Genomic DNA, 12,118 nt, shown 5'->3' with positions numbered 1-12,118 from the left:
TTTCGACAGCTATAAGGTTTATATTTGCTACATTTAAGCTGAGTCTGCCATGAATAAGAGCTGCTTGGTAGCGAAGACGTGCTCTTACTCCAAGATCCATCACGAATAATAAAAATTCATGACACTCAAGAAAATCTAACATAACAAATATTGGCATTTCTGACGCGAAATTTCAATTGGCATTTTTGCGTTTTACATCTGGTAGGCATCCGTTTTATCCGTTATCCTTCCGTTGATGTCCGTTTCACATCCGTTTTATCCGTTAGGCGTCCGTTAGGCGTCCTGTAGACGTCCGTTGGTGAATTGGTCTACCGGATCTCCAACGGATGCATAACGGACACGTAACGGATACAAAACGGACGAGTACCGTACAAAACGGACGCCTAACGGACGCCTAACGGACGTTCAACGGACATTTTATCCGTTGGACGTCCGTTCAAAGTTTTGAACATGCTCAAAATTTTCCACCGGACAGAACGGACGTCAACGGATAAAACGGACGCTTAACGGACATGCAACGGATATGGACGGACGCCTAACGGATAAGAACGGACGTCTAACGGACTTCAACGGATTGAAAAAAAGTTATCCGTTAGGCGTCTGTTCGAGCTATCCGGTAAGGTGTGACCGAGGCTTAAAGCAACAACAGAAAATGATAATTACAAACATCACATAGAAGATATTCAACATTTGTTAGGGGTCTTTATTAAAGATACTGGAAGGTTCACAAAATAGATAGTTAAGGTTTTATAAGGGTTAATTATTTATTTAATTTTAATTTTTTTTTTTTATTAATATTATTTAATTATTTATTTAGTTATATATTTTTTTCTGCAGTGCCACATCATAAATACAAATGTACCAATGAGTTTTATACAAAAGTGACGTAAATTTACCAGTGTGATTCAAATTACAGAGAGATTATAGTGTCAAGTTGACACTTCTAAAGACTAAAGACTAAAGACTCGGATGTATATAAGTGGAAGCGCCTCGGTTTTGGCGTATCTTGGTTCCTTTAATGAGGTTTCACCTTAATTTTTAAATAGACAAGTATTTGGGAACCAGTATAGACACAGCATCGTAAAATAATCGCATATTATAAAAATCTCGGTCGAAAAACGAACGTAAATTTAGTCCAGTCAAACTATGATTACCTCAAACTAATTGCAACAGAAAATGTTTTCGTTCTAATCTATAGCATTATGCCCTTTACATACACTAAAAAAAATCCCATAAAATCTAACTTGAGGAAAACTCAAAATCAGCATTTCTAATTTCCTATGGAAATTAACATTGGAACGGGAGATAACTCATGCAAAAATGAGTCTTTTTGGTCAGCTTTTGGTTGTTTTTTTGAAATTTTTGTAAAGTATGATACTTTGATGGGGTTATAAGTTTGCATTTGTTTAAATTATATTATCTTCTGCTTATGAAATGTTCAAAACTGAAGTGTTATGGGTAGTTTTATTTTTTTTAATGCATTTTTCATTTAAGAAATTGCAAATTTGAAGCTTTGTAACCATTTTGAAAATATAATGTGAAAATGTGGTATTGTTTATATCTGTATATTATATTTTTTCAGCAACTTACTTATCTAAAAACATGTTCTTGGATTAATTTGCACTTCTCATAAGTGCAAATTGAAACCACACTTTTTTTTGTCGTAGAATCATCAAATTTGGCAATAATGTACCTCTGGGGATAAATAACACAATACAAAAGTAAATTTGATATGGCTCGCCCGGTTCGGCAACTGGAGCGAAAACAGTGACAAAATCCTGTAGGATATTTTTTTCTCCCATAGGATTTTTAAAAATCCTACAGGATTTTGAGAAATCCTATAGGATAAAGTCATAATCCCGTAGGATATTTTAAATATCCTATGGGATATATAAATCCTATCGGATTTATTTATCCTATAGGAAAATTTATCTCCTATGGGATTAAATTAATATCCTATGGGATTTAAAATCCTGTAGGATTTTCAAAAAAAGTGTTAAATCCGATAGGATTTTTTTTTATCCTATAGGATTATCATGAAAGACTTTTTGACAGAAACTAATGTCCCTTAGGATATTTTTTTCTCCTAAGGGATTTATTTTGTCCTGTGGGATGTTTTTTCTCCCATGGGATATTTTTTTCTCCTACAGGATTTTTTTCTCTCCCTTAGGATAAATTTTGTCCTGTAAGATATTTTGTTTTCCCTTAGGATTAACTTTGTCCTATAGGATTATTTTTTCTCCCATAGGATTAAATTTTGATACGTTTTGTCATCTAAGATGGATTCGTCAGTTTTGTTGGTATCTTACAAACGTTAACAATTGTTGCTACATAGATATTGATCACTACGTAGCTACTACGATATTGAACTCAACCTTTGTATTTAGCCTAGCTGCTACATAGATGTTGATACCAGGGATCAGTTCAATATCGTAGCAGCTACGTAGCGACTATGTAGCTGCTATCAAAATCTAAGTAATAACTAGTCTATAGCTACACGTTCAATAGTCAATATCTACGTAGCACTACGTAGCTGCTACGATATTGAACGCGACCCAGGGTTGGGTTCAATATCGTAGCAGCTACGTAGCGGCTACGTAGCTGCTATCAATATTTATGTAACAACTAGTCTATAGCTACACATTCAATAGTCAAAATCTACGTAGCACTTCGTAGCTGCTACGATATTGAACTCGACCCATCTACGTAACCGCTACGATATTGAACACGACCTTGGGTTGTGTTCAATATCTTATCGGCTATATAGGGCTATGTAGATTTATGACTTTTGAACGGGTGGCTAGCCTAGCTGCTACATAGATATTAATAGCAGCTAAGCTAGCTTCTCGTTCAATAGTCATAAATTTACGTCGCACTACGTAGCTGCTACGATATTGAACGCAACCCTGAAAAGGGTCGTTATAGTTTCAATAATTATCGAAACGGATACATGGAAATATTACTTTATAGGATTGTGCAAATCTTGCCTTCGTATATGGTTTTCATGATATTAATTATTAATGAGTCTGTTTAATAAATGTTGTTTGTTTTACGTCCTGTGGCAAATATTACATGTATGTTCATAACGAGAACACAATAGGTAGGCTTTTCATAGCAAATATAAAAGGTCGACTGAGAGAATGGACATGGAACTTGGAATGGTAATGCAAAATGAGGATATATTGAATAAAAAACAGAGCTGCCTCAATTAATTGTGCAAGAGTACCAAATTTGCAGAAGTCTTCCGTGCATGAAATCTATGCTTAAATCGACCATCGTTTTTCAAGTACAGTTTTTAATAATATCAACTGGTTAAATGCATTTTGATGGCTTAAATAAAAGGGAGAGTTCTTTTAGATTGGATTATTTATAGCACTTTAGTTTTTTTGGTATGATACTATATTTCAGATTTCTCTTGGTTATGTTTTTGCACTTAGTGCGGGAAATCGTGGGTTCAAATCCCGGCCTGGTCAATCCAAATACGTCAACATTTAAAATTGCTGTTCCTCCGCTAAGCAAGTGGAATTAATAATTTAATTACACCTCTCCTCCATGACATGATATATCTGTAAAAAAAGACTGGTATGCTCGAGTGGCTAAATGATGTCCAAATGCGGAGTGTTACCTTGTGAACTAGCACGTTAAAAATCTTTCTCGACACTATCAGTCTAGAACAGGGTTCATATTCAGTATAACATTTGGAACTTGAATTTGTCTCTGGACAGGTCTGGATATAAGGCATATTCAACGTTCATTATATATCTACTAAATCGTTAATAAATAGAGAAGTATTTTCCTTGTACTGATTTTTATTTCATGTACTTGGTTTGATTTCCACGAATTGATATTATAAAAATGGTAAGGTTAAACTTTTCACAAAATATGTATGTGCCTTTTGTGATATTTTAAATGGCAGGTAATATGAAATTAGCTCCTTACTTTATTTATACATGGAACGTTTTTGTTTGGCTTGATAAGGTGTATAGGGATCTCTCTATAATAAAAAAAACCCAAAAGACTGTAAAAAAAACTTTCAATATCTTGATTGTCTGTGTTGTTGGGTTGTTGTCTCATCAATATTTACTATTAATCCCTTTTTTCGAACCCAAAGGGTAGACTTGAGCACAGAAATATTGTCCACTCTTGACTTCATCAGCTCGACTTTCGACTTAACCTTGCTGAAAAAGTAAAGCCCCCCCCCCCCTATTCCTACCAACGTGAAAATTAGTTAACAGACTAAGATGGCCACTACGATGCTTTATGCTGTTGTTTTTTAATCGCTGCCTATTGCAGCTATCATTCCCGGTTTTGGACAGAATAAAAAGTAGATGTGGTTCGATTGTGAATGAGACAACTTCAAACTATTGCTTTCCACCAAGGTCCACATGAAGCTGATGAACGCAAATTTATATAAAAAAAAAGAAGATGTGGTATGATTGCCAAAGAGACGAATGACATAGAAATTAACAACTATACATGTAGTTCACCTTACGGCTTCCCACAATGAGCAAAGCTTTTGTATCTAATTTTATTTTATATGATTAATGTATTGCCTTGTGTCGTTTCTTTTGTTTACTAGTATATTGAATGTCTCTGGTGGTATGAATCTTACTTCGTGAAATTTAAAATTATACCCTTTTTCAATAATAGGCTACCGCAATAAAGATATAAGCTTAATAAAATAATTATTTCAGATTTTCACTCGTTCAGGAAAATAAATGTCATACGGGACAAGAATGAGTTTTAATGGCGAAAAATATTTTTTTAAACAAATGTGCATGTGTAAGCTGTTTTGTGATGTTCTATTCTCCCAGGAGTTTCAGAAAAGGGGGAATAAAAACAACTATGCCAAAAAACAGTTTAACTTGCGAAGCTTTCTTTGGTATTCAATGTTACAAAAATAGTTATTCTTTTGTAGATTTAGAACTTTGAACACAATTAAAAAAATGTCTATTAAAATTGGTAGATGGCAAAATAGTTAAAGAGAACATTTTATTTATTATATATACTTTATGTAAAATTAGGTGAAATTGAGGACGAGTTTCATTATAAAGTTGAAACAAAACGAAAACTGTATTTAACGTTTTTTGTAAATAGCTTCTCAAATATTGAATTGATTTTATCAAAACAAAAAGTATAAGATCAAAAATTAAATTTTCAATCAAGATTCTTTATTTCTTATAAAACCAAGTTTAATGGTACAAGGAACGATATTTTTACATATAATAACATACAGATTTTGCGCATGACAAGTTTGCACAAAACGAGCAACAAGAATGAGAGATTTGGGATCAACCTGGAGAACATACGTCTATATTGATATTTCTAATTAATTTACACAAATTTTTCAATACACGAATATTTTTTGAAATAAATAAAGTGCCGAATGCATATCTATACCACATCTTCCTATATCTCACACTCACACCACATCTTCCTATATCTATAACTTGCCTTGGGTATACTTTTTATGTCCCTATTCGTACAGGAAGTCCTGTGTTGTTATTTAGACGTATCGATCCACAATATCTGACACACATTCGCAAAACAGGTCATTTGTAATATAAGCTGGAAAAATTTCATAGTTTTAGAATAAAGCGGAGCATCGCAATTGCGTTAAAAATTAATATTTAATTTCCTACCAAAAGATATTGGTTTTTGTTTTCAATTCTTTCTCAAATTTAGATATAGAGTTGACACTGCAATGTTTTGTATCAGGTTTATTCCACTCAGGAACTATAGAAGGAATAAACGATTCAGGGAAAGCCTGCAAAATGGAACCACAATTCAAAATTTTTGTGTTTACTTTGCCTTTGTTTTATTTTGTTTCTATGGAAATTGCTATGTAAGCTTCTTTATTTAAAGAAGCCAATTTTGAGATACAAAGTGAGAAACAAAGCTTTTGCGATTTCATTTCCTTATTTACAACACTAGAGTTTACAGACTATCATTATACCTTGAGAGACATGTGAGAGTATGTGGCGTCCGTGGGGTTCTTCAAATTCGATTACAGAAGTAATATAGAAAAACTCCAAGGGGTAAATACTATATTACGTTTTTAAAAGAGAATATAAATCATAACTGTCTTCTATGAACGATAACTTTAAAACTGATGTCAATGCTTTTTTTTTAACAATTCATCTTTATTCAACCATTGAAGATGAATACCATTTTATTGTATAATGTAATAAGCAGTGATGTAAGAAATATAATTCACAATGTGCATGGGAGAACTAAATAATTTAGTTAACTTAATCATATGACTCTAAAGCCCGTTCTGTCATTATTAAGAGACGCTAAAGAACTGGACAACTGTGGAAATATAAGATTTTAAGATTTGGAAATAAATGAAATTGGTGTCACAAATGGTATGTCTGCTTGTATTTGATTTTTTTTATAAATATATATGATGCTCTTATACACAATTATTAATGGTTGTTTTACTTCGCTTAGTTATAGCATTTAACAAATAACTTTTCGTATTCTTATTTTCAGCATCAAATAAAATTTATAATGGAATATTTTTTAAAAGACAAGGAAAATGAAAAAAAATATATACAACAAAAATAAGCAAAAGGAGATGTGGTATGGCTGTCAATGAAACACCTATCCACAAACGTTGAAATTGAAGTAGCTGTAAGAAATAAATAAGTCATATTTACAGTATAAAAATGTGTTTAGCCGGGGCCTGAACATCAAATTACACATATCTATACTTGTAATGCATTTGTAAACAAGTTCGTACCCTAAATATGTTCCTCTCCTAAACATGTCGAGGAAAGTGTTTAACCCTATATGTATTTAACCTGACCACATGTTAAAGATAAACATGTTTGGTACTGCCTCTTATAAATAAGTGAAACATTCTCAGTAAATCACATCAGAACTTAGATCAGACTAAAACCTCACTTAAACTGAATATATTTGTTTTTGTAGAACAGGAGTTTAGTATCCCATAAAACATAAATCATTATATAGAAACCTAGGCAGCAAAGATAGTCATTAGAATCTTTTTGCATTTGCCTGTGTTCTATCCTTTTAAAAACCTTGCGGTGAGGCATGGTTTCTGACATCAGAAAAAAAAGTGAAGTATAGGCCACTGGACGTTAAGCAACCAAGTATTAAACCTCACCTTTCCGTGAAGTGTTTACAATTATTTGTATTTTTAAAATAAAAAAAAAAGGATAAACATTTCCAAAAACTGAAAATATTTGAGAAGACGCTATTACCTTAGAAGTAAAAAATTTACCAGACAGAATAAACACGGCAGAAACAAACAAACGAAAAAAACCAAGAGAACAATTTGAAATACCATATACATGTTAAAATCGGTATATACAAGCGGATTATAAACGGGACAGGGTTGAGCGAACATGAATTTCTACTGATTACACTAAAGGTGGCAATCAACCGATTGAAGCACGTGTCGAGAAAATATTAGATAACTTTCTAATTAAAAATGACATAATTATAAAATTTGATTTTATGATTTTTTACAAAGTCTTTTTCTAGATGCCATATCCGTTGTGATAGTATCTTTCCATCAGGTCATTAGTACAATTTTGTTCTTAGTGCACTAAGGAGGTCCTTTGTAGTATTTCTACGAATCCCATGATTTACATGTATGCTGAGGGAAAAGTCGCACATGTTTTTATAAGTAGGACGAAAGTCACAAAAATGTAATCAAAGTGTACTTATTAGTCATTTAGCAGGTGCACATCAAAGTCGTGCACCTGTGGCAAATAACTTTGTCGGGAAAGAAGTAAAACAAAAACAAAATTATTTGTTCTGTAATCATTTTTCATAAGAACAACACATTTAATTATAAATATCAAGCATACATTTTTTTAGATACAATTGTTCATTACCTAAAATAAAAAGATTATGATTGTTTAATGAATTGTTTTGTCATTTGGCACGTGTCAAACGGTTCATTGATTTTCGGCATATCAAAGAAAAACGGGCACGTGCCTAAATAATGTTGAATATCTCGTTTATTTATGATTATTTTTCTATAAAATTTGAAATTTATGCATGAAATATCAATCTCTAACATAATATGTAAAAATAATACTCACAACAGCACTCCTTCTAGTCCTTAGTGGCATTGTATAGTCCTTAGTGCACTAAGGAGTCCTTAGCAGTGTTTAGACGTACCGTGATATTCTAGCCTAACGTGTTGATGTGTCTGTTGTCAGAGATGCACATAGACCTAGGTGGACAATACTGTCTTTAGTTACATCTAGTGTTTAGTTCCATAAAATTTCAGTTATTATCAAATTTTGTTGAAGAATTTATTGGTGAAAGTTAATGTAAATGTTCAGTTGCAAATACTACATGCATATTGAGGACACAATAGAAGAAGTATGGTTACTGGCAAATCTATCCAGGCATCTCCACAATAAAAATATCTTCACGGAAAGCAAGCTATACTAAATAAAAAAATAAAAAACACTTATGTACGATTTTCAAAGTTGTTTAAGTAATTGTAGTGTATTGGATATACCCGTTGAACGCATGTTTCTGTCTTGTCATTACTTTCAATGAAAAGCTGGTGGTATTCTTAGCCCCAACACCATGTGTTGTTTTAAAATTGCTTCTGATTTTATTCACAGTTTTTGTTCAGATGGTGTCACAGTCATGTCTCAGTACCCAACAAGTCGGTTGAGTACAGGAACCCTGATGAGTTCAAAATGATGAGTCCTCTATGCAGAAAGAAAATTCCGCACATAGAGGCGGGCCTCTTTTGGTCACCAAACAATAATGAATAATAGTTCAGAGAAATGGTTGCTACACTAAACACTAAAATGCACTTTTGAACTTAAATTGAAAAATAGCACATGAGATTACCAAAGGATAAAAGGTTTCTGCTTTGAGACAGGCGATGGATGTATACTCATGACTTTCGATATCTCAACCGGCCCCTATTCCTTTAGCAAATGAGGAATAAACAACCACAATGCATTAAACAAGAGAAAACTCGATTTAAAAAAAGCCAGAGTCAAATGTAGAAATAGGTAACAGAAGAAACTACGCAAATGGCAATAATAAACATAAAATAACAAACGGACCAGTAGCAGTAACTCAATGCAAGCTCCATGTTTGAAGTACACTTATCGGTAATTTGTGTCATTGGTAGAAAAATTAACAATTCTTAAACAATAATATCTGGGAATATTTGGTCTGCTCCAATAAAATAATATCCTTACCTACTACAAAAACATATAAAACTATTCTCTGTTCTTTGGTTGAGTTCACAAATAGATTTTTCTCTAAGATATTTCATTCTCCCATAGGATATTTGTTTCTCCTATAGGATATTTATTTCTCCTATAGGATATTTCTTTCTCCCATAGGATTTTTTTCTCTCTTATGAGTTGCTTTGATCTCCCATAGGATTTTTAATCTCCCTTAGGATTTTTAATCTCCCTTAGGATTTATTTATTACCCTTAGGATTTATTTATTACCCTTAGGATTCTTTTTTATCCAACAGGATATTTTTTCTGTTATGAAATCCCTTAGGATATTTATTAATCCTATCGGATATTTTTAATCCCATGGGATTATTTTATTAGACTAATATCCTGTAGGATAAAAAATATCCTATAGGAAATACTTTTATTTTTCCTAAGGGATTTTTTTAATCCTAAGGGCGAAACTATATCCTATAGGATATTTTTATTCTCCTAAGGGATTTATAATCCCTTAGGATTTAAATATCCTGTAGGATATAAAAAATATCCTATGGGATTATGACTTTATCCTATAGGATTTCTCAAAATCCTGTAGGATTTTTAAAAATCCTATGGGAGAAAAAAATATCCTACAGGATTTTGTCACTATTTTCACTCCAGTTGTCGAACCGGGCGAGCCACACCAATTTTTTTTTGTGTATTGTGTTATTTATCCCCAGAGGTACATTATTGCCAAATATGATGATTCTACGACAAAAAAAAGTGTGGTTCCAATTTGCACTTATGAGAAGTGCAAATTAATCCAAGAACATGTTTAAAGAACTTTAAACCACTAAAAGAAGAATAAATGCTTAATTATTTTTATTGCATTTGAGATTCTTTACCTTAACATGTGGAAAATTTCAATAAATGGTCAACTAATTAATTACGAATTCTAAATTATAATAGCTTGATGAAATATATGAAAACACCCTTAGAGTTGTTTGTTATACTCTAAAGACCGCTAAAAAAAATCAAGAATCAATACATTCTGAATGATGAATAGAAGCGGTAAAGTTATAATTTTGTATCAATTTTTATTGATATTTCTGCCTTTTTTGCAAGAATTACCTCCCTTTTCAATGCAAATCTCCATAGGATTATGTATACAAGAATATGTCATTATGTGTATTGTGTGTTTATCTAAATGTGTTGGTTATTTTTGTTGTTTTTTTTTCCATTGGGTATTTATCTCGAAATGTATGATATTTTGTTTATTGTGTAAATAATAATTAATTTCTTTTTGTATGCAAAATCTTCATATACGTGGAGGAAATAAAGATTCATTCATTCATTCATTCATTATCGTGATTTTTTTAGTCTTCCTCAAGTTATATTTTATGGGACTTTTTTCTGTGTATATTTAAAGTCTAATGCTAAAGATTAAAACTTAAAAATCTTTTGTTGCAATTACTTTCGGGTTAGGGTCAAATTTATGCTAGATTGACTGGACTTTGTATATTGTAAATATGTACATGTAAATAAAAACAATCAGTTTTTTTTAAATATTCATTAAATGTATTGATAAAAAGGCGAGTTTCTTCCTGTACATGCATTTAGTCATGTTTAATTTCTTGATATTTTGTTTATCAGTTTATCATATATGTTTTGTTTTGTATTTCATTTTAAACACGAAGACATAGTGCATATCCTTTAGCGGATATAGTTCAACAATGTTATGCAGCTCTATTCTTACAGTATGAAATTAAAAAATAAATGTTCATCCATTTAAAATCGAAAACAGTACATGTATATTTAAGAAAAAAAGAAGATGTGGTATGATTGTAAATGAGACAACTCTCCACAAGAGACCAAAATGACACAGAAATTAACAACTATAGGTCACCGTACGGCCTTCAATAATGTACAAAGCCCATACCGTATAGTCAGCTATAAAGGGCCCCAAAACTGGCCATTGGAAATGACAATGTAAAACATGTCAATAAACTACGACATTTCTCACAAGTATTAATTTATTATTTAGTTCCCCACATGCAAAAGAATAATCTTCGCCGATGGAACATTTCAATCCATTTTACAACATGTCTTCACTGAACCCATACACGGGCACAAATGATACGATTAAAGTTATTTTGTTTCTATCTTAGGGGACAATTTCCTCCGTTTATGGTACGCTTAGCTACTGTGTGTATGTTTTATAGCATAAAAATGTTAAAAGAGGAATGTCAGTGCAACCCATCAGTGTGCATGTATTATAAGAGTTTTTCAGAGCATGACATTCTTCTATCACGAAGTATATTATTGAAAAATCAACGTCCCAAATTCAAAACTACCAGTATCTTATTCATCCCGAAACTAGACTGATTTAATATATTAAAGAAAATAATAGATTTAATCCTGCTGTTCTGAAAAACGAAACTCTTACTTAACCAACAGGATTCTAGGGGTTGGTAGTTCAACTTGGAACCCCTCCTTTTTTTTGGACACTCAATGCATTTGAATGGGAACATATAGTTGGAACCACCCCTCCTAAATCTTGGGTTGGGACCAGGGAACCCCCTTTATGAAATGGCTGGATCCATCCAGGCATACCATCTAGCTAGCTATTAAGGCTTTAAAAATATGAAATAAATCAAACAAGGAAATTAACGGTGTAGGCAACTGTTTTGAATTTTAAAAAAAGCCTTTATTAACAATGTTAAATTTTGTGTGCATTTATTTTTGCTTATTTTCAATAACAAATAAATAATGGACAGAATTGCGTAATTGGTTATTGTAATTTACGAAAAATCTGCATACATGTTATAAAATGGGAAGTAGAAACTGGGAATTTGTCAAAGAGACAACAACACAAGTGACAACCAAAGAGCAGACAACGACCGAAGGTCACCTATGGGTCTTCAATGCAGTGAGGAAATTTTGG

This window comes from Mytilus edulis, chromosome 13, assembly GCF_963676685.1.
Source record: "Mytilus edulis chromosome 13, xbMytEdul2.2, whole genome shotgun sequence".
In the NCBI taxonomy this organism is placed as follows: domain Eukaryota; kingdom Metazoa; phylum Mollusca; class Bivalvia; order Mytilida; family Mytilidae; genus Mytilus; species Mytilus edulis.
This window is presented reverse-complemented; position numbering follows the sequence as displayed.